Source organism: Pantherophis guttatus, chromosome 1, assembly GCF_059756535.1.
Source record: "Pantherophis guttatus breed Tessera chromosome 1, ASM5975653v1, whole genome shotgun sequence".
Classification (NCBI taxonomy): Eukaryota; Metazoa; Chordata; class Lepidosauria; order Squamata; family Colubridae; genus Pantherophis; species Pantherophis guttatus.
In genome coordinates, this window is record NC_142063.1 from 244,825,313 (window position 1) to 244,851,877 (window position 26,565).

General features: G+C 37.0%; 1 protein-coding gene and 1 pseudogene across 3 annotated transcripts in view; one reads left to right on the forward strand and one right to left on the reverse strand.

Moving 5' to 3' along the window:
* The window catches only part of PRDM1 (PR/SET domain 1), a 116,652-nt gene that overhangs the window by 35,169 nt on the left and 54,918 nt on the right, over positions 1–26,565 (forward strand). The gene's annotated exons all lie outside the window — the stretch shown is intronic.
* LOC148116814 (uncharacterized) lies at positions 17,332–17,988 on the reverse strand (annotated as a pseudogene).

The following is a 26,565-nucleotide window of genomic DNA, read 5'->3' on the forward strand; positions in this document are numbered from 1 at the left end:
TTTAATACAGAACACTATAGTGGATGGCTGGCCTGTTCTTCATAGTGTGCTTATATATGGTGTGCTTATAGTATACAGTATGATTTAAAGGAATATGTATTGAATCTGGCTTGTAATCACATTATCTTTGTAGAGAAGCTACAAAAGGAGCCTGAGTGGCGCAGCAGACTAATGCTACTGTTAAAGGTAGTATTTAGCTTCCAGCTGCCTGCAATTACTGCGAGTTCAATTCTCACCAGGCTCAAGGTTGACTCAGCCTTCCATCCTTTCTAAGGTAGGTAAAATGAGGACCCGGTTTGTGGGGGCAATAAGCTGACTTTGTATAAAATATACAAAAGTATGAAGGCTATTGCTTAACGCCTTGTAAGCCGCCCTGAGTCTCCAGAGAAGGGCAGCATATAAATAAAAAATAAATAAAAAAGGAAGAAAGGGAGAGGAGCAGGATTAGAAAGCAAGTATTAAACATGTGGCTTGGGTCTATGACCTTCCTTACTTCCCTAGGCTGTAGAGGTTAGGGCTAGTAATGGATGGCTCTGGGTATCAGTATTTCACTTCAGAAGAGGGTCTTACCAGCAGCTTAAATGACTGTTTCCTGGACCCCTCCTTCCTATGTAACTTAAAACAAAAATTACTCTAATCGTCTAAGCTATTCTTATGATGGAGATGGCATTAGTCTCCAATATGGATGAACTTTGCTGGACCTGAGGGAGTTAGCATATCTCTTCTGTTCCTTTTAGATCTCTCAGCAGCTTTCATGATACCCTTTTTGATTACCTGCAAAGATTGGGGGTTGGAGGCACCATTTTGCTCCTGCCTCACTGAATTATTCCAGTCAGTGGGAGGATCAGAGGGTAACCATCCCTGCCATGGGCAATCCTCCAGCTTTCTAAAATACCCGAATGGAACAAAAAAGGATGACTTCAATCCCAACAAAATAAAGTTGCTATTTGTGCTCTGACTATTCCTGGGTATCGTCTCTTGATAGCATGGCCCTGCCCTTGAAGGAGGAAATCTTACTTAAGAGTCCTTCTGGATTCACAGCCAATTGTTAGTGGGCAAGTGGGAATGATCCCGCTGAAAGAGTTATCAACCTAGATGTCCTGTGTTCTATGTGAAAATATAAAGATCATAGATCATATTTCTGTAGACATGATGGAAGGTATAAAAAAGACTGAACTATTGTACAACTGCATACCTTATTAGAACCACCATCTATGAATTCAGTGACAGCTAAGGTACAAGAATTGTGCTCTATTGCAACCCCATTATTCTGTATCATACTGATCAACAGAATCTTTATCTTTTTAAAAAAAAATTCCAAAAGTAAAATACAAACACAGAATAAAGAAAAACAACAAAATAATCATTACAAACAACATATAGGAAAAGGAAAAGGGATGTGTATACAACAAATAGAAAATTAACAATAAACATACGACCTCAGCCCTAGTAGAATGCTGATACCTGTATCTCACACAAATCTACATTAATAGGTTTGCTCCCTTGCATTGCGGGTCTACGTCTATACTTGCTAAATTACTAGTCTATATCACATTCTCTTAATAAATATCTCAAATATACAAATCTATTACCTATCAATCAAATTGACCCAATACATGTCCACTGTTTAAAAAAAAACTGTTAACCGTTAACCCCTCCCAAAATATTAAACTTCAAATCCCTCTGTTATTATATTTAACTTGTATAGAAACTCCACAAATGGCTTCCAGTCTCTTATAAACCTATCCAAATCATTGTCTCTAATCAATGCAGCTAATTTCGCCATCTCTGCCAATTCTGTCAGTTTCAAAATCCATTCTTCCATTGTTGGAGTTCCTTTTTCTTTCCAATGTTTGGCATACACAATCCTTGCAACTGCAACCATATACAAAATACAGAACAATAGAGTTGGACTAGGTCTTCTAGTTTAACCTTCTGCTCAAACAGGAGATCCTATACCATTTCAGATAAGTGGCTGTCCAGTCTCTCCTTAAAAGCCTCCAACATGTACTTCTGTTGATTTATCCATAATACCTAGGAAAAGGGTATCTTTATCTGGATTTAATGTTGTTCTTAATCCAGTCAAGGGTCTAAGAGTGAAAAATAATTATCAGAATTACCTTCTGCAAATGATCATCTGATGGACTAATGCCCTTGACCTATTCTGGCAGACATTCCAGAAGGATGTCATTCTTCATGGTACTCAAAACTGCTAAGAGATCTGAGGAAACTGGCAGGACTACATTCTTTTTACGTAATTTGTGACATAGGTCATCCATCAAGGTGACCAAAACAGTCTCAGTTTATATACTAGCCAAGTGATGAAATGACTCCAGATACTATCATACATACAGTATGCATCTGGAGTTACAGAGCCACCACCTTTTCCAGGAAATTAAATGTTTGAAACTGGCCTGTAATTATACTGATCTCCAGACATGTCATTAGTTTTACTTATATAATAATAAGGCCGTACTTTTGTTGCACTTTTACCTGTTTTCCCTTACTAATAATATGAATATTCAGGCAAGGAATGTTACTCCCTAAGTACTAAGTAGTATAATGCTGGTGCTAAATAAATATGCAGATTGGGTAGCATTATGAGTAATAATAAAAGTATGTTGGTGGATTGATGGAAAGTTGACCTTTACACAGGGTGGGTTCATTTTATGCTGAGTAAAAATGTGGTTTCCTTGTTTGTGACTTGGTATGTGAACCCAGCTAATTCTATTTGCAAACCATGGTTTATATTTTAGTATACTGCATGCATTCAGCCAATTTATTTCAATAACTGCAGTTACATTAACTATATGTTAGAATGATATATAGGTAGGATCAGTGGTGAAATGCTCCCGGTTCGGACCGGATCACCTGATCCGGTAGCGATGGAGGTGGGTGGTTTGGAGAACTAGTGACAAAAATCCCTGCCCCCCCTCATTGCCCAGCTGAGCCATGCAATCATCAGAGGCTTTTTTTTTTATTTTTAAAAGCATTTTTTCTACAACCTCTTTGGCCGAAAAAATGCTTTTAAAAGTAAAAAAAAAAAAACCTCTGATGATTGCACGGCTCAGCTGGAATGGTCAGAGGCTTTTAAAAAAAAAGCTTCTGCTGATCAGGCAAGTCAGTGGGGATCGTCAGAGGCTTTTTTAAAAAAAGAAAAAAGAAAGCCTCTGCCGATCATGCAAGTCAGCTGGGATCGTCAGAGGCTTTAAAAGCATTTTTTTACAACCTCTTCAGTCGAAGAGGTTGTAGAAAAAATGGTTTTAAAAGTTAAAAAAAAGTTGGCCACGCCCACTCAGTCATATTACCCCCACCACCAAGCCACGCCCACAGAACCGGTAATAACAAATTTTACATTTCACCACTGGGTAGGACCATGTGGCTCTGTATCTTTTCCCCTTCTACTTAAAGCACGCACACATACACAAAAACTGCTCATTTGAGCCCCCAGCATATCTCCAATAAGACCTATTGTATCAAAAGTCTCTAAGAGACCCAGTACAAGCAGAGCAGCTGCATTCTATTGTCTCAGTTTTGCCAGAAGTCATCCATAGCAGCAATCAAAGTGGCCTCAATAACCATGTCTAGATCCAAAATGTGATTGGAAGGGATACAGATAATGCATTTCCTCCAGAGCTCTTCATGGGTACAGGCCAACAACCTTTTCAACTGCCTTTCCTAAAAAGAGAAGATTGGAGACTGAACAATGATCATTCAAAATTGTTAGGTCAAGTGATGACTTCTTGAGATGGAGAACATTACTATCCTCTTCAAAGCAGGGGGTTCATTCTCCTATCAAGGATTGATTAGCCACCACTCTGACCGAGCCTCCTGTTAGGCCTCAAAAGATGTTTACCAGTTAGGAAAATAGGAATCAAAACCAGAGTAACATTCCAAAGGAACCTGTCTACGTCATCAGGGTCGATAGGATCAGACTCCTCTCAGCTAACCTTGCAAGATGCAACTTCAGCTATCTTAATAGCACCTGCCCATTGACAATCAACCCTCAAGTGGAACTGCAAAATTTTTATCCTCCAGACATCTTGAAAACTACTCATAGCAAACCAGTAGATGCTGTTTCAGCTGCTTAGAAAGCCAGCTAAAACAGGGAATATGCCTATGTCAATCTGGGCAGGAGTTAGTTTAAAATTTAGAAAAAGCAATAATTTCCTGTATAAACACAATGATGAGTGAAGTAGGAACATTTGCTAAAAGATAAAGTAGAAGAAATCAGACATTCTAGACCAGGGGTGTCAAACTTGCAGCCCACGGGCTGGATACATCACGCGCTGGGCCCGCCCACCCCCATTTTAGTAAAGGGGGGGAAGTCATGATACATCACATGACAACAATGTGATGCCACAAGTTTGACACCCGTGTTCTAGACACTATAGAACAGTGGGTCTCAACCTTCCTAATGCCGCGACCCTTTAATACAGTTCCTCATGTTGTGGTGACCCCCAACCATAAAATTATTCCTAAAACCATTGAAAATATGTGTTTTCCGATGGTCTTAGGTGACCCCTGTGAAAGGGTCATTCGACCCCCAAAGGGGTCCCAACCCACAGGTTGAGAACCACTGCTATAGAACAATATCATGGGTTTTCATTGTCGTTTCTTAAAATCTATTTTCAGGAAACAAGCTTTTATTTAACCTATTTCTGTAATGGCATTTAAAATGCTTTAATTTCCCTGAAAGAAGATTTGCAAGGAGATCCATTTGCTGTACACAACAGCTTTTAGCCTGTTCCTTATCCCCTATCTGTGGTTTTCCCTATTTCATTGTCTTAACCTAAGGCATCTCAAGTATTCTCTGTATGTTTAGGCAGCAGCACAGAGTGAAGAACAAATGATTAAGTAACTGAATATTTGAAATTCAACTAAATGCACCAATTATCATCTGTTTAGGACTTTCTTATCTTGCTCTATGTGATACTTAATGGCAGATCCATTGTCTTAGCTCAAACATATTAATGAAGAAATTAACCCAGCTTGTCTGATGTCATAGATGGCAGAAAGGTGAACCCTTGGATTAATTGATTTTATGTCACCTTTTTCCAAATCTTTTACAACTAGTCCAGAAGAGACTCTTTAATATGTAATTAAAACTTTATGTATTACTGGTAAGTGTTAAAAAAATGGAAGAAATTTATAATCTGCAAAAAAAATACAACCTGCTTCATTGGATAAAGGCTCTGTAGTTGCAACCAACATTTATAAAAGTGGTCTCTATTTATTCACACCCGTATTAGCTGCAGATATGAGATCTCACCTATATTGAAAGTAAAGCTTATGATTTTTTTTCCTGCTTGTAGAATTTTTCAGTTTCAGTGCTACGCAACTGATGAGAATAGGTGTCACTGACGGAGTTGAAAAGAAAGTACACATAACCAGAAAATGCATGTCATTAAAAAAAAAAAAATTAAATACAACTTAGTTTATACATTCTTATCTGTAAACTAAAAGATTTAATTATTCTATATTGATTACATATATAAAATATTTTGCAGTTTAAGCTAAATCTTAAATAATCAAGTTGGTGTCCAAAAAATTCAGTAGCCAAGCATGCCTACATTGAAAAATTGCATGGGTTTATAACTGAGGTCAAGGTAACAAGGTGAATAAAAAAAAACCCTCATAACATAGTTCTTGTGTTTTATTCTTCAGAATTCTAACATTTTGAGATATTCAATTCTCACATGGATTGACTTGTATCTGTAAATATTATTTCCAGTTTTTAATTGTTTTATGTATGGCTTAAACATTAAGTGAATTAAATAATAATCATATTATTAATAATAAATTATAAACCATATTATTTATAGTAAAGTCTATTTATTTAAATGAATAAATGGTGTCCATCTATCTTGATTGGAATCTATGCCTCAGGGTGGGAATTGGAAAAAGTAAATTGACTGGAGTATCTGCAGAAGATGGAGAAAAAAAAATTAGAATGGCAGTTGTGAACATGCAATAAAATCCCCAACTCTTTTGTACATGAGGTGGCATTGCCATCAAGTATAAAGGAGTGGGAATTTCCTTGCATGGTCATTATTGCCATCCTTTTTTTTATTACTTGCAGATGTAGCTCAATTTAATTAAAAAGAAAAGATATTCTAGGACATCCTTAGTAATGACAGGGCAACAGATTTCCAGATCTGCTCAAAAATCGCTAATGTAACATTTTTTTAAAAAAGGAAATCCAAGAAATTATAGGCCAATGATGTATCTTATCTACATTTGACATAAATTAATGCTTAAATTAAAAAGAAATTGAAACAGTAAGTTACTAGCCAGGAAGTCAATGAATGGCATTATGAAGTTCTAGATGTTCGGGCAGTAACTTCCAGACAGCCAAGGGTTTCAGAAGATTATCAAAAGCACATGAACTCACAACAAGGACCAGCCATGAGTAGCTGAATATTAATCTACAGCTGCTGAGAATACTGAGAGACTGTCAAATACAGGTTTAAAAATTACTGGAGGGAGCCTCACCTCTGAACCCAAGTGTGGCAAATTATTTAAGACATCTCAGGAAATGTAATTCAGCAAAACCTCCATCTTAAGGATTTACTCCTCCTTAGTCTTCTGTATTTTCAAAGGGCTAATATTCCTTCAGACCTGGAAGAGAAAGCAATTAGCATCTGGCAGATTTTCCAGATTAATCCCAACATCTCAAGGAATATTGCTTGGCCCACCTTTGATATAGCTGTGCTTCAGCTATTCCTGTTGGTTTCTGTCTAATGGTGGCTTTCGTCCTGTTAATCTGAGAATCTATCAGATTTACATATGAGATGAGAACCAATCAGCTAAACACTTGTAGAAAAAGTAACCAAATTCTTTAAAAAAAGTTGAACATAGCAGAACAATTGTTGCTAAAGGAAAAATCAGCATGGTTTTTGCTTGCTTGTTCTGAAAATATCAACTGGCACATGAATGGGAATGATTCTATAGACAACTGTGGACTTAGGGAAAAAAGTTCGTCATCAAAGATTTTTGAAGAAACTAAGTGTTATGGATAAGAGCATCCATTTTCCATGGATTACTGTAAAGCAGAGAAAAGGAGTAATTTTTCAATGGAGAGAAATAAATGGATTTGGATAACAGTAACAGAGTTGGAAGGGACCTTGGAGGTCATCTAGTCCAACCCCCTGCTCATGCAAGAGACCTGTACTAGGGATTTGAACCACTGAACTGCTGACCTTTCTGATCAACAAGCTCAGTGTCTTAGCCACTGAGCCACCTAGTCAGATTTCTTCAAACTACTTTATTAGGACTGATTTTTCTATGCTGTTCATAAATTATATCTTGATTCAAAGGTCAGTAATGAACTTGCAGCTCCTTAATTAGAATTAGTTAGTGCTCCTTTCATATTAGTTAGTGCTCCTTTCATATTTAAAGTACATGATGACAACATATATTTCTATAATAGTGTAAACTGCTTCAAATTAGAAGTATTTGATTTTTTTTTTTTTTAAAAGTTGAGAAGCAATTTGGGACTTCGACAGATAACAACACTGAAACATGACAATACAAAAAGAATGAAATTAGTGGCATTGAAAACTGGGACATTTTTAGCATCCGTAGTATATAAATTGCCTTAACTCATGTTGGCAAATATATTTTCTTTACTAAGAAGTAATTCTGGGGAAGACTTAAGAGAAGCTGTTAACATTTGTTTGTTTCCCACTTGGAATGAAAGAAAGATAGCACTAATCAAATCATGTGATAATTTGAAGGGAAAAGTGCTTCGGTGCCTTAACCCTCACAACTTCTTCATTTGTCCCAGTGTTGACTGTGAGTTAAATAAAAGTGTTGACACTTGAGATTACTTTGAGTCTGGAAAATTTAATCAGCTAAGACCTTGGTAGCTATAAATTGCAGCAGAAGCCTCTAATTCATCTTATAATTCTGTGACAGGGGTTAAATTGCCTGTATTTGGCCAGATCACCGTAGCAGTTAGTTAATTATAAGAAGGAATATGAAGGTCAAATATGCCAGAATCTCTTTCAAGAACCTCTTTTTGTCTTCTTACAGCTTCCATCAAGTCATCCGCTAGCCATGAATGGAAACATGATCATAGGTGCCACTAATTTTGCACATACACATGCCATAGATCTTCATTGTGTTGCATTGTATCAGACTTTGGTTGCTGATAAGTCATGATCAATGAATAATCAATAAATTCCCCCACATATATAAATATTAATAGAAGTACTTTCCAATATGAAAGAGATTCCTGAAACATACTTGATGCTTGTTTCACAGAGAGAGAGAGAGAGAGAGAGAGAGAGAGAGAGAGAGAGAGAGAGTGTCATTTATCCACATCCTGGTGATTATAAACAAGCTAGCTTTCTGATCAGTTCATTGTATAAATTCAAAATAGGGATGGGAGTAAAATGAGTTATGCAGGAATATTTCTTCCCACTAACAGGAAAATGAAATATTTTTCTTGATAATATTGTAAAAACATTAAATTCATTTGTTATTATCAGAGTTAGAAATCTGATGACTAGAAACTGGGAGACCATGAGTTCTAGTACTGCCTTAGACACAAAATCAGATGGATGACCTTGGGCAGTTGCTCTTGCTTAGCCCTAGGAAGGAGGCAAGGGCAAAACATTTCAAGAAAATGGCAAGGAATAGTCCAGGCAGTTGCAAGAAATAAAAAACTATCTCGAAGAGACACATAATGCCAAAGAGATTAGGTTTAGAAATACATTCCTCAATAGAACCTTTTTTTTTTTTTCAAGAAGCATTGCTGTGGAAGTAGAATGGACTTGGCTCATTGCAATCCTAGATAATATATGTTCAGGTGTCGTGTACAGTAGGTTGTTTTGTTTGCTAAGTTAAAAATATAGTTGATTGAGTTAAATTTATCTCCCAGTAGCCACATTGACTCATCCATTAGAACATAAAATAGTCCTTCTGTCCATCTATCTGGTGGAAACATTGACTGTCAAGACTAGCAGCACTAGATTAAACCAGCATTCTTTGAATTTGTCCTGTCCCCTGCTAAAGTCATTCACATGAGTGACAGATACCATGTACTGTGATAATGAATACTACAGATTGGTTATGTACTGTGTGAAGAAGCAAGCATATACTTATGTAAAGAGGAGTATTCTGATTATCATTCCATTCAGTTTTGTGGAATGACTCTTGGTCCTAATACTTTGAGAAAAGGTAAAACCCATGATTTTTTGGATCTTCTCTTGATTAGTTGTTAGCAATTCAATTTCCATTTTACGGAAAACTCAAGACTTCATTTCTGCATATGTCAAATCCTTGATTTTATCCCAACATGCTTAATTTTACACTTCCTTAAATTAACCACGCTTGCCATTAGACAATTCATCAAGATAGTTTTCTTGGTAATACTGCTTTTTCAGATATAGTTTCAACTAGTGTAGCCTACAGCTGATCAGTCATCCGAATATGATCCAGGGCTGACCCTGCTAAATTATTAAATCCTTAACAGATATGCTAAGCAGTTGCTCTGACTTTTAGGAGATCATTCAAGAACAAACATGCATTCACAGAAGGATAGATAGGCAAATAGATATAATGGGCTCTTTTTGATTGAGCTTTGAGATTGTCCTGTCCTACTGAATCATCAGTTCAAACTGCTGTGCTGTTAAAGAGAGGGAGGGTATGCTGGATAAACTTTCTCAGAGCATAGATAGCTGGGATAGAGATCAACATTTTTCATCAGTTTGCAACTTCCCTGCCTTAATCATTGGCCATGACCACTGACACACTGTCAAGAGAGAGAGAGAGAGAGAGAGACAGAGACTGAGAGAAGGATAAAGGGATAAAGGGCCATGTCATGTGACCCTTTCTTATATTGCTATTGACACAGGAGACTTCAGGACCCGTATTTTAGAGTGTCTGGAGAGAGAGTGGCCCCTGTGCTGTGAAGAGAGAAAACATTTCTCAGCTGTGCAGTTCTCAATGAACTGGAGCTCAAATATTGTTTTGAAGCATTTTGTAGGGAGAAAAAGTAAGTATATGTGTATTTATTTAAAACTTATCCATCAGGGGGAAAGGAAGAAAGGAGAAAGAAATGTGATTGTTCTGTAACGTTTGATAAAGCTTGTAGAAAATCTCTTCTTATTATCCAGGGTTTATCCAATACAGCACTTGAATATTTTATTCTCCCAGATTGCAATGTTCGGCATCCCAACACGATAATAAAAGGCCATTGAATACAGTGGGATATAAAGGGAATGAAATTGTGCTATCAGATATTTTTGAAAGACAGCAAATAACATTAAATCAGTAAATACATACTCAAAAGATAATGTGTGGGTTTCTGCAGTAAATTGAAAGAATGTGTTTTATTTCAATTTTATTTTAATACTTTAATATTAAAATATTTTAATTTCCTTTAATACTTAGAATCATTTAAAAGAAATCATCTATTTAAAGTATCATTTTCTTGCAGTTGATGCCAAAAAAATCAGTAATACAATTGGTATTTGCTACAGAAAGATACAAATAACATGCTAAGAGTTTGAACAGTTTTAAGTTTTTTTCCATTTTAATTTTGAGCAGTGCATATGTCACTTGAAGTTACATTTTTATTAGGAAATTACTGTTTTGTGAATATATTTAAAGTATAAAACTGAGCCAGCCAAGTCACAAATGTTCAGAACATAGCCTTGGTATTTATTGTAAAGCTTTTTTGTTTTTGTTTTGTATTTACAAATAACTCCTACATACAAATGTACCCATTACATTATTTTGGGAGGGGAGGGGCTAAGCAACTTTATTGCAACTAAGATATTGAAATATATTGTCAGTACAGATATATTCATTTCAACAATAAGTCCAATTTTCCTGTGGAACGGTTTGAATAAATTACACAGATTGACTGATACCTGGTAATTCAATGCACATCGTAGCCTTACATGATAGCCTTACCAACTGAAGTTACTAACCTGCAGAAAAATTCACTAATAACTCCAATAGAAGATAACCGATAATTTGCATTTCTGTGTTGCTTATCAAAACCACACCTTCTGTGTTCTATGTGCAAATACCAGCTTTTATCATCTTGACAGACTATTGAAAATTAAAAAATAAAAAAGTTCCGCACAGAAAATCATTTAATTGCATGCATAAAATTTCTGGTTGCCTGTGAGACCAAGTATTACATTGCATTACAGTGTGTGTGTGTGTGTGTGTGTGTGTGTGTGTGTGTGTGTGTGTTTGCAGAGGATAGATTTTGATACTTCCTAATACATTTCATATAAAGCAGAAGCTATTAGGGTTGTGAGATTTAATCAACTACTTAAATTGACTTAAACCGCTTTTGATAACTTAAACAAAAAACTGTCAATAAAAGCTTTAAACTCTTGTCAGGCAATACATTTTTGGGGGGAAGTGTTTTAAAAACTGAATAGACTCTGCAACTTAGAAGAAATTATTCTTTTGTATGTGAGGTAATGTTTTCAGCATTATGATAAAAGAAAAAGAAGACACTTCCTCATTTGTGTTGTTGTATTTAACCTCCCAAATCTTCACGAGTGTTGGATTAGAATTCTCAAGAAATTTAGCTCCGGGAAAGGTTGCTTTATTCATATGCGATCTGTTTGAGTTAAATTAATCATTCTCATATGCGATCTGTTTTAGTTGAATGAATCAGTCTGTCTAGATATCTGTACCTGTACTTGAGCAATCTTGAGGGGTGGTGGGTTCTGGGAGATTTTTTTTCACTTCGTTTAGATTTTCAACATGCTTCTGAAAAATTATGTTTTCATTGACACTAAAGACAAGAAAACAAGGTATTTTAGTATGAGGATTGATAATAGGCTATAATATTTCTACCCAAGTTAACCAAGTTTTCTTTCATTATGTGATAGCCAAATAATTGTACCGATTTCATGTAAAATAGCAGCAAATAATAGGTTAATTTCTGATATTGTAAGGAAAATCTATCTATCTATCTATCTATCTATCTATCTATCTATCTATCTATCTATCTATCTATCTATCTGTCTATCTCTATAGAGTCCGTTTGATGTAGTGATTATGGCAATTGGTTAGAAACCCAAGAGACCATGAGTTCTAGTCACGCAGGAGGCACGAAACCAGCTGAGTGACCTTGAGTCAATCACTCTCTCTCAGCCTTAGGAAGCAGGCAAAGGCAAGCCCCATCTGAAAAATTTGCCAAGAAAATTGCAGTGACTTGTCAAAACAATTGCCAGGAATCAAGACTAACTCAAAGGAAATTTTAAAAAATGTGTGTTAATATGGAATTTTAGGTGCTATAGAAATGTTTTACACAAAATGCTTATATTTAGATGTACCAGGGTATTTTTACAAATACCCTGATTTCAGTCATTGAAAGTATAGTTGCAATTATTATATGAATAATTGCAGTATTACTTGCAATTGAAGTGGCCTTTAAAAGCAAGAAATGAATACATTAAATAAAGTTCATATCTATTCTTCTATGGGAAATCTAATATACTAATCCTAAATGACTTCTTTTGAAAGAAACATAATTATGTTTGCCAAAGGACATAAACCTGTATATTAATTTTGCAAATTTTGTAATTATGTATGCTACCATGTTTTCTAATTGTAACCATAGAATGTAAAAACATTTGATACATGAAAATAACGAACATGTGAGTAACAAATTAAGTTTCAGTTCCCTTGATCTCAATATCCAATTGTAAGGTACTGTTGGCAAAAGAAGAATATTTCTATATTTCATACTCAGGGTTCCTATCTTCATCCTGGTTTACCAATTTTATGGTGGTTTCAGCTAAACTGACAGAAACATCCTTGAAGTAGACAAGGTGTGTTTTCTTATTGGAACAGTGAACTCAGCTGTAAAGTGGTGTGTTTGGTCAACAGGGAATTTTATCAGTAGAGAAACATGTTTTAATGAATGCATAAAGGCTTAGAAGGGTAGGGTCTGCAAAAAAAATCCCTTAAAACTAATAACGACTAGGTTTAGGAGAGATTCTGAGGCAATAGGTATAATAAATCTATTATATAAAGATTTATTTCGAATACTTGGGAATTTTTCTCTCTTGAGTAATTTGATTTCTGCATATGAACAACCAAGTTTGAAATGATCAGATTTTCATTTGTTAGGCACTATTGTGCCCTTTGTCACATCTAAAGCTACTGGAATGGTGTGAATCATTTATGAGGCGCTTAAGTGTTCATCTCAATTTGATGCACCACTGTTTCTTGAAAGCTAGATATGGCCACTTCAAAGACCATTGTCTTGAGTTTATTTGTGAATGCACAAAAGGCGCTTTCACTTTTTTGGGTAAAATCTTGCTGAAGTATATATACACACCCAGATCTTCTGGACTATTCCAAACATGCTTAGTGCAATCCATAAGAAGCCCTTGAAAAGGGAAACTCTCTGGAAATCAGTGGAATGTCATATTTCCCATGTATTTAATCCTTGTTAATTACATTAAAATTAGGCCCACTTTAACTTTGCAGACAAAGTAATGCTCACAAGAGTAAGTCAAACTATATTAAAATTTTTGTTGCTTCTTACTAATTTTGTTGCTTCTTACTAATTTTATTCCTTCTTACTAATTTTGTTCCTTTGGCATACACTGAAATAGGATCACTCATCAATATACCAAAGGTACCTAATGAAGTTAAGGAAAGGATGAATAATTGGGATCCCATTTTTGGCTTTGGTACAGAACTTCTAAGGCTGTGATGGCGAACCTGTGGAACGCGTGCCAGAGGTGGCATGCAGCGCCCTCTCTGCTGGCACACAAGCTGTTGCCCCAGTTGAGCTCTGCTGTGCATGCGCGCATGCCTCCCACTGGCCAATGGTCTTCGGGTCTCTGCCACGCATGCATGGGAGGCGGGGCGTGTGTGGAGGGCTCATGCACATGCATGGGGTGTGGAGGGAAACGCACACATTGCATTTGGGGGGTTTGGACACGCTTTTGTGCATTTTTGCGTGCGCATGTGTGCTTTGGACACTCGGTCCAGAAAAGGTTAGCCATCACTGTTCTAACGCAATATCTCAAGCTCTTTCCCTCTTTTTTTTCTCCAGAGGCAAAGCCAGATAACAAACTTGTTTGTATGCTAGGTGATACAGCAGCATTCAGCTGATAGCATAAACTTACTAACAGATATGTATGATAATGATTTTGATTTTGCCCATTGAGGTAGTCCTCATTTAGCAACTACCTCAGGCAGGAACCATTTGAAGTTATGATGGTGATGAAAAAGTAACTTTGCAACCAGTCTTCTCATATTTGACTTCCACAGATCTATAAAGCAAAGAAAAGCTTGAAGTAAAATCTTAAGCATAATCATAGTTTCACTTAGTGACTGTTTCACTTAATGATCAAGTTGGCAGTCACAACTGTGGTTGTTAAACAAGGACTTCCTGTAAAAAAGAGGAGCCAGTTTGGTTTGGTCTAGTGGTTAAGCACCAAGGTAGAAAGCAGGAGACCCTGAATTCAAGTCCTGCCTTAACCATGAAAGCCAGCTGGGTGACATTGGGCCAGACATGCAAACTCTCTCAGCCCATCTTCACTCACAGGGTTGTTATGAGAAAAAAAGGAAGAGCTAGGCGTGTTGGATATGTTCGCTGTCTTGAGTTATTTGTAAAATAATAAAGGTGGGATAGGTAGATATGGAGAGAGAGAGAGGGAGAGAGAGAGCGCAATACTATTTATATTATACAACTGATTAAAGAACCAAATGCCATCTTCAGCACTGCTAGCCCAGGTAATGTGGTATGATTCTTGACAGATATCCTGAGCCTAATAGAGTATAATATATAAATGTGTCAGTGGTGGGTTGCTCCCCGTTTGGTCTGGTTCTATAGAACCGGTAGTAAAACCGGCGGGAGGCTCCGCCCACCTGCCACAACATCATCATGGATGATCTGTGCATGTGTAGAAGCACGTGCGTGCAAGCGAAGCAAGCACACGTGCACGCTCCCATTGCGAACCGGTAGTAAAGGTAAGTAGAACCCACCCCTGGTATGTGTTTTCAGGTCATTCTTGACTCCTACTCCAGACCATACAGTTATTTCAGCAACCTTTTTGGGAAATGGTTTACCATTGGCTTCTTCCTTAAATTAAGACAGAGGGACTGGCCCGAGGTTACCCTGATGCTTTGTGCCTAAGAAAGAACTAGAACTCACAGGCTCCTATTTTTCAGATTGGTGCCTTAATCACCATACAAAAGTGGCTCTCATTTCATGGAACTTTCCAGGTTTCAATGTTCATAGTTGCAATAAATGAGAAATCTGGAAGGTGAAGACAAGCACATCTAAAAGCGGTTCATTGGGGAAGGTATATCTTTCATATTATTTGCCCACATTTCAATGCTTTTATAAAACAACATGCCTTTTACACAACCTTAAGCTGAAAGCACAGTGTACAATCCTTTTTTGCTCAGGCAATTTTCTCTCTGTTTTATTTTACTGTCTGTAAAATTGTTTCTTTACAATATCCATGTGTCCTGCACAATATTTATTTAAAAAATCTGAAGTGACAAAAATAGATGCTTTATTCTATTTGCCTTCTCACTGAGAAGAAAAGTTACCATCTCACCACTCATTAGCTTAACTGATCCACTAATGTACAGGAAAATGTATTTTACTTTCCCTGATCTCTTACATTTGTTTAAGCTTTGTATAATACTGCATCAAAAATGACAAAACTAGCTAAACTGGTGACAGATTTGCTGTTGATAGAACTGTTTAAGGAAATTATAGCCTGCACATTAATAAATTGATAGTATTGTATGAATATAATTTAATCTGAAACATTAATTTAATCTAAATTTAATCTAAATTAAACAGCTCAGTTTAATTTTCATTTTATCTTATTTCATGCATTCTGTCTACAGGCTAAAAAAATAACAAAAGTGAAATTGTACAGTGAATCTGCACAGAGCTTAAAAACATGATGACATATATCATAAGAGAATTTTGACCACCCTGAGTTTGAGTTAACAATAATTCCTTTCTTTGAACCTGCATTCCTAAAGCAAATGTAGCTATTTGAAGTGAGTCTTACTGCCCCTTGCAGACAATGCAAGTTGAAAGAAAGGCTGTCATATTTTAAGGAAGAAAGGGAAACAGCAGCAATGATTCAGGGAGTCTTTCACTGTCTCTTCAAACACATTACAGGAGGCATCAAGTTACTAAGACTTGGTATTTTCAAGTAACGAAAAAGAGACAGTGTGGTGGGGTCCCCTGTGCATAAGTCTTGAAGTTCATAAGGGGAGCTGACCTGACTTATCCAGCTGTTGTTTTGCTTGTTTAATTGACTGCTGCCCGAGCAGGTGCTGATGCAGAATGAGGCTGTTTGAGATAACTTACATACTTTTTTTTTCACAGTTCAAGGAGCAAAAAAGGGGGAAATGTTAGGTACATATTTTCTGTAGGCAGTCACTGTAGATGTCAGGAGTGAAGGGGCAGAAGGGTGTTGGAATGCTACACTTTTTACAAAAGTTTGACAACTTTGCAAATTTCCAGAACATGATTAAAAGCCACTACTACATTGTAATTGTGAAAACTGCTGTTTATCTGGCATATTTGCCGCTAATATTTCTAAATGAAGATGAATTGAAGAAGCTTCTTGGATGAGAAGCAAAATATTTTCAAAGAAAAAAAGAAACCCAAGTCCAGTTACTTTTTGGAAAAGCAACATTGGGACAACCATGACCTGGATGATTGAGAATCTCCACAGACTAATATTTCTAAATGTACACACTAAGGTGATAACCAAGAATGTCCATTTTAAAATAATTACATTTTTGAATACATTGCCTGGTACATAAATGAACATCAGAAGAATGGCTAATAAAGTAGGGAGATATAATAGGAATGTTAAAAATTAAATCAATAACGGAAGATATTTATTTATTTATTTATTTATTTATTTATTTATTTATTTATTTATTTATTTATTTATTTATTTATTTGGACTTATATGCCGCCCTATCTCCACAAGACTCAGGGCGGCTCACAACAATAAACAAAACAAACAAACCGTTAAAAACAAAGTCCATGATAAAATTGACAAAAATCCAATAAAATCCCATTAAATTCTATTAAAAACCCCATTAGTCTAGGGCAGCTAGATGAAATAGCCATGTTTTCAGCCCATGGCAGAAGGAGCAAAGGTTGGAGGACACCCGGAGCTCCAGAGGGAGTTGATTCCAAAGGGTGGGTGCGCCTACAGAGAAAGCTCTCTCCATGGGGGTTGCCAGCCGACACTATCTGGCCAACAGCACCCTGAGCAGGCCCTCCCTGTGAGAGCGCACCGGGCGATGGGAAGCTGTTGCTGGCTGCAGATGGTCCACCAAGTATCATGGGCCTAAGCCATGTAGGGCTTTATAGGTGATCACCAGCACCTTGAATCTCACCCGGAGGGCAACTGGCAACCAATGCAAGTCACGCAGGAAAGGTGTAACATGGGAGTGTCAGGATACTCCCATCACTCCCCTTACTGCCGCATTCTGCACCAGCTGAAGCCTCCGAGTGGTCTTCAAGGGCAGCCCCATGTAGAGAGCATTGCAGTAGTCAATACGGGAGGTGACGAGCACATGAGTGACCGTGCATAGGGCATCTCGGTCCAAATAAGGGCGCAACTGGCGCACCAGGCGAACTTGAGAAAATGCCCCCCTGGTCACGGTCATAACATGGTCTTCCAAATTTAACCATGAATCCAGGAGGACACCCAGGTTACGCGCCCTGTCTACAGGGGGTAACACTTCACCCCCTATAACCAGAGATGGAATATCTTGTTCGAGCCGAGATGCCGGTACCCACAGCCACTCGGTCTTGGCAGAGTTGAGCCAAAGCCTGTTTCTCCCCATCCAGGTCTGTACTGCTTCCAGGCACCGGGACATCATGTCAAGGGCATCACTGGGCTGGTTCGGGGTGGATATGAAAAGCTGGGTATCGTCAGCATACTGATGATACCTCACCCCGAAACCACGGATGACCTCCCCCAGCGGCTTCATATAGATGTTGAACAGAAGAGGAAAGAGCAACGACCCCTGGGGCACCCCTCAAGTGAGGGGCCTCGGGGTCGACCTCTGCTCCCTTGCCAACACCGCCTGCGAGCGCCCCAAGAGGTAGGAGGAGAACCACCGTAGAACAGTGCCCCCCACCCCCAACCCCTCGAGGCGTCGCAGCAGGATACCATGGTCGATGGTATCGAAGGCTGCAGAGAGATCTAATAAGACCAAGACAGAAGAATATCCCTTGTCCAGGGCCCTCCAGAGATCATCCACCAGCGCGACCAATGCCGTCTCTGTGCTGTATCCGGGCCTGAAACCCGACTGGTATGGATCAAGGTATTCTGTTTCCTCCAGGGTAAACGGGAACTGCCGTGCCACCACGCTCTCAACAACTTTTGCAATAAAGCGAAGGTTGGAGACAGGACGAAAGTTGTTCAAAATGGCTGAATCCAAGGCAGGTTTCTTGAGAAGGGGCCTCACCACTGCCTCCTTCAAGGTGGCAGGGAAGCTACCCTCACCCAAGGATGCAGTAATCAGTGCCCGGATCCAGTCACGCGTAACCTCCTGGGCTGCATAAACAAGCCAGGAGGGACATGGGTCCAGCAAACATGTGGTAGCACTCAGCTTCCCCATGATCCTGTCCATTTCCTCAGGGGTCACAGGATCAAACTCCTCCCAGATAACAAGACCTGTGGTCTCCCCCCCCCCCCCCGACTGACCCTGCCCAGTCAGAGTCCAGACCGTCCCGGATCTGAGATATACAAATTAACCGATATTCAAAAAAAAAATTAAGATATTAGAAATATTAAAATTATCAGTGCTTCAAACGAGTACACAGAAGTAGTTTTGGTGGAGGCTAAATAACAATAGCATTAAAGTTGCCATATAGCATTCTTAGAGAAAGAAAGAAAATAGCATAAAAAGACTCAGTCCAGTTCCTTCCCTTTCCTCTTTCCCAAAACAACACTTCAAACAAATATTGAGTCTTTCTAGAAATAAAGCTCATTTCATTCATTTTCACTTTTTAACATGAAGGGTATTCTGATATTATCTAGCTTCACTAAAGGGTTGGATGAAAATAAACAAGATGAGCTTCTGTTTGGTCACCATGAAATCTGCCTTCTCTGGGCTAAAATTATTGGCTCTAAAAAAAATATGTTTTTGTTGTTACAGCAGATGTTGTTTTGGGGTTGTTTCTAGGGAGGCGGGGGGCTTTTATAGTTTGCCCTTGCTTGCAAGGGTTGAGAGAGTATGAGTGGTCCAATGTCACAGAGCTGGTTATGTGTCTAAAGTGGAACTGGAATTCACAATCTCCGGGTTTCTAACCTGGTGCCTTAACCATTATCCCAAACTGACTGTCTTGAGAAATACTTGCGGTCAGCAAATCTGGTTTGTTATACTATAAAGCTCCTTAGTTCTAATCCATTTCCAGGAAGTTCAGGTGATAGTCCCAGTAAGTAGTATGTTTACATAAATGTATTTTGTCTGTCAGTACAATATTTTCTGAATCTAACAGGTTTGGTAATGTTTATAGCTTTGTCAGATCACACTTAAGACTACTGCTGTGTACTATTTGCTATGTGTACACTTATTCCATCAAATGTCAGAATCTTCATCTGATGAAAAGTCACTTTACTCCTACATTGACAGATTTACACTGGTTGGTAATTGTTCATTTTAAGCTTAAAAACTGAAAATGTCTGGGTCTTGTTATGAATCAACCCAAGGCTTCATATCTGCAGGAAATACACTTCTGAAAATGTCATGAATAGCTCTGTTTCTTAGGTACAGGAAAAAAAAAACATTTTTCTTTGATGCTGTTCTCTACCTGGAAAATAACCCCATCAGAATCTTTGTCTGCTTTTAGGAAATGTGTTGACACCTATTATTATTATTATTATTATTTACTTTATTTATTAAACATGAAACTCAGTCAACTGAACATTCAAAAATGCATCACAAATACCATTGACTGGTGCTAATGGTTGATACAGGTTGCTGCCAGCATCCTAGGTATCAACCAAGTACCTTCTTAAGATGTACGATGTTTCAAGTAGCGCAGTTTTTTGCAGTTCCTGTGGTGTTATTGCAGGAAGATGCAATTTGTTGATGTAGCTTATAAAATTCTTGGACATGGTACCAAGTGCCCTGATGACAATGGGTATCACTGTTACATGTTTCATCCATAGCCATGTAGTTTCAATGGCCATGTCGTGATATTTCATGATTTTTTCCAGTTCTGTTTCTTCGACTTTGGCATCTCCTGGTACCGCAATGTCAATAAATTGTACGTTTCAGTTTTCGACAACTGTGATATCTGGCATGTTGTGTTCCAAGTGACGATCTGTCTGTATTCGAAAGTCCCACAAGATCTTCACCTTCTCATTTTCTATACCTTTTTCCACTTTATGTTTCCATGACTTTTTGGATACAGGTAAGTCATATTTTTTACATAATGACCAGTGGATTAATTTAGCAACTTGGTCGTGTCTAGCTTTGTAATCAGTTTGTGTGATTTTGCTGCATTCACATATTAAATGTGAAACAGTTTCAACTTTGTTGTTGCAAAGTCAGCAGTTTAGATTGTCGGTGGATTTTTATATCTTTGCTTTCATGGCATTAGCTTGTAGTGCTTGTTCTTGAGCAGTGAGTATTAAACCTTCCATTTCTTGATGGTTCCCATCTTAAGTCATGCCTATTATTATTATTATTATTATTATTATTATTATTATTATTATTATTATTATTATTATTATTATTATTTCCTTACTACTCTTTGCAATGTTTTAGGATGCTTCTTTGGATGGGGTAGGGAATTTTTGTACATTGTACTTGTACATTTCTTTGGCATATGTGTGGATTTGGTTTGGTTTACAGAAAGACAATATAAAATATTTATGATGAATTCAATCAGCCTAGTCTTAAAATTAAATTATTTGATTAAGTATAATAAAATAGAGTAAAGATTTCTTTGCAATCATAGGATTTGTGTTTGGTTCCCAAATATTCAGTCTGCAAAAAGAAGCAGAGCTCCTTTAATGTCAAAGATTTTATTGGATACTAAAAGGGCTCTTTTAACACAATCTCTCCTACCTTTAGTAGAAACTATTTCTGTTGAGAGAAAACGTAGGAGCAAAGCTTTTGCGGTAGGTGTTTGTCCCTCTAGTTTATAAAAATTCCCCATTCTTTTCCTCCAATAGATAAAATTAAGCAGCATTTCAGCTTTATAGTCTAATGGCTGGTAAGAAAAAAATAGAGACAATATCTTTATTAGAAGAACAAGTACTGTGTTTTATAAAAACTGATATATTCCTCCCATGTGGTGCTTTAAAAAATACCCTGAATCTTTGGAGTTGTGAACATCACAGTTCCAATTATCCAGATCATTTTTATCTTGAAAAAAGCTGTGCACTGATAGAATGATTGGATTACTCTAGAAAACTTAGATTCCACTGACTCCTTGCCATTTCTTCTCTAGTATAGTCACCAATCATTACAAGATGACCTAGATTAATGATATGAAATTGGATGGCTTTGGCCATTCACACTCTTGTTTCTAGCACTGCTTTTTTAAGGGAATGAAATGATTTCACCATGTTGCCTGAAATCTATGACTTGAAATATGCTATTCCAATTGTGTTTCTGAGTTCAGTTTAAAGACTGCAACAAACAATTGAATGCACAATAGTTCAGAAATCAGTTTGTTCCATATATACCAAGCGTGTCCAACCCATGATCCATAGGCAGCATACGGCCCTGGACAGTTAGTAATGCAGCCTTACAAGATTGTAAATTTTTAACATTATTATGGGATTTATGTACATTAACTATATTTTTTATACTACATAAAACAATTCCTTTTCACTCAGTGTGGCCCAGGCAAGTCAAAAGGTTGGACACCCATGCTATATACTAACTTAAGTTATAGAGGTACCTTAAGATATTTGCCTCAGAGGACTTTTTTCAATAAACACTCAGGTATAGTGAGTAGAACAAAAATCAAGAATTTAAAGTGGAATGAAACTTAACATGGAATTTGGAGTGCATCTTTTAGTACTGAAGTTCACAACTTTGGAGGGAATGACATATTTATAATTTTGAGGACATGGTCAGTAGTATGCACTTACAAAATGGTTAGCTCTTGATCTGTCTTTGCTTGATCATGATGATGATGATGATGATGTGGATCAGAAGATTGCTCATTTCTGGAGTGGCTTCCAGTGTGAGCATTGTGAGTCACCACTATCACTATCAATTTATCATAAAGCAAGCCAGTACAAATTCTCCTGGTCACCCTAGCTCCCAGAGGTGCTATGGCATTCTTCTTTTCTCAAGTATTTTTAATAACATATTTTTATGTCATGTGCACATTACTAAAGTTTGTATTGATATTTTCGTATTTATATTTTATGGTATTTTTCATGCTGCCCACTGAAAAGTTTTCCTCTTTTTATATTTCATCATATTTATTTTTTATTTGCTTAATATTTTAATTCAGCCAACTTATTTATTTGGTGTATTAAAATTACAATAAATAAAATTTATTAAGTTTATCCCAGTCTAATATTGCTGTAGATTTTAAATTAAGGGAGATTGTTAATTAGGCTTTTTTATTAATTGTTGTTCGTTTCTACTATGTCTTGTACATTCCTTCAGACATGAAACATTCGTAGAAAAGAAGGGTATAAAATAAGGAGAACCAAAAAGACATGGCCCAAATTCAGTAAGTGAATGAGTTGGATCTAGAGACAGACTAATGAAAAACTGTTCCAATGAAAGGGTAGCCCCACCGTTCCTTGGTCAGATTCTGTATTCCCAGGATTCTAAGTAAGCAGACTCAGAGGAAGGCAGCTGAAGTGTTTTTTCTCTTGGGCACTCCAGTGCATTGGTCAGTACATATCACTATCCAAAGATCTCCTTTAAGGCCATTGGAATTTCAAAATACTACCTTTTTGCTTTCAATACCGCCTTGTGTAAGAATCATCTTTTGATTGCAAAGAGCAAAGTTTAGAATGACTTTGAAAACTGTTTCAGGTGAAAAGAAGTTTCTTTACTGACACTTTTATGAGAACTTTATCAGTTTCAGTGTATATCCAAATATTTGCAATGGTTTGCCTGGGTGGAAAGTACACTTGAAATCTCAAACTTGTATAGCCATAGAATTAATGGTAAAGACTGTCTGGAGTACAAAGGTTATGAACTATGTATTTAAAAGTCTGCAAAATAGAAGGCCAGATGGGTTTAATACAAAGTCGTCAGATTCACTGTAGCATAAAACTATTATACCAATATTGATAACTTATATATAGATGTTGTAAATTATATTATAATTTGTAAATTATATTATAATTTACATAGAAGAGGATATTAGTTCCCAGTATAACAGGTTGTGCTGGGAGAGTGATTTTTTTTCCTTGCCAAAAAATGAATTTTTTAAAAAATAATCTATTATGAAGATATTTGCTCGTCTAATTTTATATGCTGCATTATTATATATGTATCCCACTTTCTCACAACTGGCTACAGAGTGACGGGTTTCTGTGGCAAAAGTATTTGTGAGATAGCCCACATGAAAAGTTACTTTAAAGCGGAAAACCCATGTGGGTTGGGGTTTTTTTCAGAAAAGAATCATTCTGTTTTGATATTGAGAATGATATTCTAGTGCACTTTTGCTTTTAGTTTTGGTTAAAAGTTCTTTTTTTTTTTCCACTTTCAAGTCCCAAGGAAACTATTGGCCAGCCAACCGATTCTTAAGGGGCCGCTTCATGTCAGCCAAAGACTGCTGCCGATATTTGTTTGCCAAGTGAGGCAATAGTTTATTGATTAAACAGTTCACTCCAGGATTTGGAGAAAAACTGTGGACATTTAACCAATTGAACAGTTTATTGCTATAATTGAAGGGCTTAGTTGGTGTTTATTAACTATCATTTTAGCTGTGTTTATTAACCTGTCATAAGAATAACCCTTGGGCCCTGACTTTTAGTTTTTACATTTTCCATGAATGGTAGTGATACTTCAGTTGTTAGTAGCCAAGGTCATGACTTTATTTAATCCTGTTTTTCAGATTCAGTATAACTGATGACCTCTTTTTTCCAATCAAGACAAATATACAAATATAATAACATACACATACAATTCAAGAAAGACACCTTCTTCTTGACCAAGAGCCCTTTGACAAGTAGTATAAACTATAATCTCTCACAGTACAATTGATATCAGGATAATGGCATTTTGTTCTCTGCACAACAGGAGTCCAGTGAAATGTCTCAGACGTGCATTACTTCTAACACAAATCTATTCATTCACACAATGAGTGCTGGTAATAATACTGTTATTTTCCCCCTTCCAAATGAAAGTTGTTTAACTAGAACTAATTGGCCATTTTTAAAGTACATTTTTCAGGAAAATTAATATATCCTTGCCAGATGTGAAAATTGTTTATTTCTAGTCCATTCAATAGGTACCAAATCTGAACAATAAGGGAGAAATCCATGAAATTTACCCTTTTAAACTCACATGTAATTCAAAGCTGTACAGCCAATATTGGTCTGGATTGTTTATTCATAAGATCATTATGGTAAAAGGCTTCTTTGAATTTCATGGATTTCCTGGTGCCCCCATATACAAAAAAAAAAAGGTGACGAGGAACTTTTTTTTATTACCAATTTTGAAAAAAACTTAAGCCAGGCTAATTCTAGGCTAAACTGAAAACTATGAAAAAGATCTTGAGAATAGTGCCAGGTGTTGCCAAGAAAATGGATGAATGTGTCTCTTTAGTCACTACCATAATACATCTGAAAAGCAATTGAGATCATTGCTGCATTGTCTTTTGTACTGGCATTGTGTTTTATACTGAAACTATGCTGAGGAAATAACGTATCCACCAGGAAAGTAAAGGTAATAAAAATGGTATTTTTGTTCTTCCTTAATTCAACTTCTATTTTGTGGAGGAAGATATACCTTGTACGTATCTGTATATTTGTTTATGTATATTTACGTGTATCCTACCACCTTCCAATAAAGTATTCATCTCCCTTTGCAAATTAAGTAAAAAAAAACAAAAAAACTTTCAATATAGTCTTTTGCTACATATTGCTAGGGAAATAAATTAGGACGTTTTGGTGTTTAGACCTTCCGGTGCTGGGAACCGGTCTTGAATGAGTGACATTGCCTCAGATAGATTATGGAGATAATCTGTAGATCCTCCTGGACTCATGAGTCCTGCTTGAAGGACAGATGGCAGCCACAGTTAGGAGGGCCTCTAACTTGGATTGTACCACTGGTGCTAAATGATGTTCGTTACTCAGTGCATGTAACACCACTACTCCATGAGCTACATTGGTTTCCAGTATGCTTCCAGATGCAACTCAAAGGTGCCGGTTGTCATCTTTAAAGATCTTTGTGGCTTAGGACTAAGTTACTGACCTGTCTGTCAGGCAGGATGGGCATACTTTTGGTCCCATCAGCTAATGAATGCTGCTGAGCATGGGGGAGGGGGCGGCTAGAAGATCCCTTTTCTCCCATACAGTTCAGTTTGAGGAACATTCTACCTCCAGAGATCAGAATGATCCTGGTCTTTTGTAAGGCCCTGAAGATGTGGTTCTGTGCCCAAGCACGGGACCCCGAATTTGTGCAGGGACCCATTTCTTGGTAGCATTAATGATTTGGGTGCTTGTTTTTATAATGTTTGTCATTGTTTTCATTCTATTTTAATTCTGCTTGCCACCCAGAGCTACTCACTTGGATGGGTGGCCTTAGAAATTAGAGAAATAAATAAATAAAATTTTTTAACTGAGATGAGGGTTTGAACAATCTAATTCCAATTCCAGATTTTCACATTTTTAAAAAACAAATAAATAGTCCATAAAACTCAAAGTTCTAAACTGGAATAGCCAACTTGTCCAATGTGAAATTTTGAGACAAGGCCAGAGAAATATTCCCAAAATGGGTGTCCTGAGACTTCTAGGAACTACAAATTTCCATTTACCCAAAGACACTCTCGTAAATCCTATTGTTTCCCATCATTTCTCACCCCTGGCCTTTCTCCAATAATTTTATCAGAAAAATTAACTTCATGTCCACTTCATGCCCTGGATTGAAGCTCTTCTAAATATGGAAATAAAAGTTCACTACAGAGCCTAATTTCAAAGTCTTCTTTATTTGATTCAGGGGTTTGCAGAGGGCATTCTCTGAACATCAAGTTAGGATTAGGAACAACAAATTTTGTAAGCGTGAGAGAGACCAAACTGTGATACAAGATTAGTAATTCTAGTAAACTGCATTCAGTTACGTGTAGTTAATATTATTTGCCTTATATGTGCTTTATCTTTTATTTCACATTAAAAATTATAATTAACTGGCTTCCAATTTGGCTGCTTTTGATTTGCCTGACCCACTTGCTTAGGCAACATCAGAAAGTGTTCCATGTGAATAATGTTAGAAGTACACAGTTTGTTTTTTACTAACTTTACCATCAAAATGTTATCATTATTTTTCAAGTTAATAAAATCATAGCAGGGTAAATCAACTCACAATTTCAAAAGGAGAAATATTTCTTATTATGTTTATATTTCCTAA